We start from the raw sequence: 2,861 nt of genomic DNA, 5'->3' as shown, positions 1-2,861 counted from the left end.
CAACCAGTACGGCTCCAACCTAGGCTCGGTGACCTCTCCTCCGGTGCGGGGGGTGGACGGCACCTCCTCGGATCTGGCCGATGCTGCGGGGATGGCAGGCGGGTGCACTCTGCTGGCCATGTCGGCTGATACCTCGCTACTTCCCCCTCCTTCTCCAACCCAGGGTGGACGCAGCAACAACAAGGCTAGCTTCGCGCAGCAGTCCAGGAAGATGGCAGTGCGCAAGGTGGCTGCAGAGGCGACGCGCGCGATGGAGCAGCTGGGGGAGCCAGTGACGCCTCGTCAGACTGTGATGGCTCTGGCAGCGCCAATCTCCGCCACCCCTCGCGCAGGAAGCTACCAAGACGGTGCCCATCCCGAAGGCCAAGCGCTCCAAGACGGTGGCGGCGGTGTCGGTGGCGCCGGTGCGGGCTAGCTCTCGCTCCAAGGGTGCCAAAGGGAACATGCCCTCCCTGCATCGGGCTCAACTCCTTCAAGCCCGGAAGAACTTTGAGAACTCAGGTAGTCCGCTCCCATGCTTTACAATTCTTGATTCCTTTTCGGACGAGCAGTTGGGCAAGGTGCTAGGGGAGAGTGGAGTGGAGGCTTTGGGCGGCTCTGATAGGGAGCTGAGCACTCTAATCCGTGCCTAAGAAGTGGCGTAGGCAGCGCTTGCTGCGGCGGTGGCCAATCACGCGGACATGTTGGCAGCAGAGGTAGGGGCCTCGGACGTGCTAGCAGTCAGGCCCGACGGGGACGTTGCAATAGGGGTTGCACCTCCCCCCCCCACCTTGCCGTGGCAAGGTGCGGCGAGTGGCCAAGGCGATCACCTCCAGAGGTGTCCGTTTGCGGAACAGAACAATTTAGATGCGGGTCCTGTTCTGGAATATTCGTGGCTTTGGCTGTTGGAAATATGCCCTAGAGGCAATAATAAATTGATTATTATTATATTTCCTTGTTCATGATAATCGTTTATTATCCATGCTAGAATTGTATTGATAGGAAACTCAGATACATGTGTGGATACATAGACAACACCATGTCCCTAGTAAGCCTCTAGTTGACTAGCTCGTTAATCAATAGATGGTTATGGTTTCCTGACCATGGACATTGGATGTTGTTGATAACGGGATCACATCATTAGGAGAATGATGTGATGGACAAGACCCAATCCTAAGCCTAGCACAAGATCATGTAGTTCGTATGCTAAAGCTTTTCTAATGTCAAGTATCATTTCCTTAGACCATGAGATTGTGCAACTCCCAGATACTGTAGGAGTGCATTGGGTGTGCCAAACGTCACAACGTAACTGGGTGGCTATAAAGGTACACTACGGGTATCTCTGAAAGTGTCTGTTGGGTTGGCACGAATCGAGATTGGGATTTTGTCACTCCGTGTAAACGGAGAGGTATCTCTGGGCCCACTCGGTAGGACATCATCATAATGTGCACAATGTGACCAAGGGGTTGATCACGGGATGATGTGTTACGGAACGAGTAAATAGACTTGCCGGTAACGAGATTGAACAAGGTATCGGTATACCGACGATCGAATCTCGGGCAAGTACCATACCGCTAGACAAAGGGAATTGTATACGGGATTGATTGAGTCCTTGACATCGTGGTTCATCCGATGAGATCATCGTGGAACATGTGGGATCCAACATGGGTATCCAGATCCCGCTGTTGGTTATTGACCGGAGAACATCTCGGTCATGTCTGCATGTCTCCCGAACCCGTAGGGTCTACACACTTAAGGTTCGATGACGCTAGGGTTATAAAGGAAGCTTGTATGTGGTTACCGAATGTTGTTCGGAGTCCCGGATGAGATCCCGGACGTCACGAGGAGTTCCGGAATGGTCCGGAGGTAAAGATTTATATATAGGAAGTCCTGTTTCGGCCATCGGGACAAGTTTCGGGGTCATCGGTATTGTACCGGGACCACCGGAAGGGTCTCGGGGGCCCACCGGGTGGGGCCACCTGCCCCGGGGGGGCACATGGGCTGTAGGGGGTGCGCCTTGGCCTACATGGGCCAAGGGCACCAGCCCCTAGAGGACCATGCGCCAAGATATAGGGAAAAGGGGAGAGTCCTAAAGTGGGAAGGCACCTCCGAGGTGCCTTGGGGAGGATGGACTCCTCCCCCCCTCTTAGCCGCACCCCTTCCTTGGAGGAGGGGGCAAGGCTGCGCCTCCCCCCTCTCCCTGCCCCTATATATAGTGGAGGGGAGGGAGGGCATCCATACCTGAGACCTTGGCGCCTCCCTCCCTCCCGTGACACCTCCTCCTCTCCCGTAGGTGCTTGGCGAAGCCCTCCAGGATTGCCATGCTCCTCCATCACCACCACACCGTTGTGCTACTGCTGGATGGAGTCTTCCTCAACCTCTCCCTCTCTCCTTGCTGGATCAAGGCGTGGGAGACATCGTCGAGCTGTACGTGCGTTGAACGCGGAGGTGCTGTCCGTTCGGCACTAGATCATCGGTGATCTGAATCACGACGAGTACGACTCCATCAACCCCGTTCACTTGAACGCTTCCGCTTAGCGATCTACAAGGGTATGTAGATGCACTCTCCTTTCTACTCGTTGCTGGTCTCTCCATAGATAGATCTTGGTGATACGTAGGAAATTTTTTGAATTTCTGCTATGTTCCCCAACAGTGGCATCATGAGCTAGGTCTATTGCGTAGATTCTTTGCACGAGTAGAACACAAAGTAGTTGTGGGCGTCGATATTGTTCAATATGCTTGCAGTTACTAGTCTTATCTTGATTCGGCGGCATCGTGGGATGAAGCGGCCCGGACCAACCTTACACGTACGCTTACGTGAGACCGGTTCCACCGACAAACATGCACTAGTTGCATAAGGTGGCTGGCGGGTGTCTGTCTCT

The sequence above is a fragment of the Triticum dicoccoides genome, chromosome 6B, assembly GCF_002162155.2.
Source record: "Triticum dicoccoides isolate Atlit2015 ecotype Zavitan chromosome 6B, WEW_v2.0, whole genome shotgun sequence".
Classification (NCBI taxonomy): Eukaryota; Viridiplantae; Streptophyta; class Magnoliopsida; order Poales; family Poaceae; genus Triticum; species Triticum dicoccoides.
Note: the sequence above shows the minus strand (reverse complement) of the source record.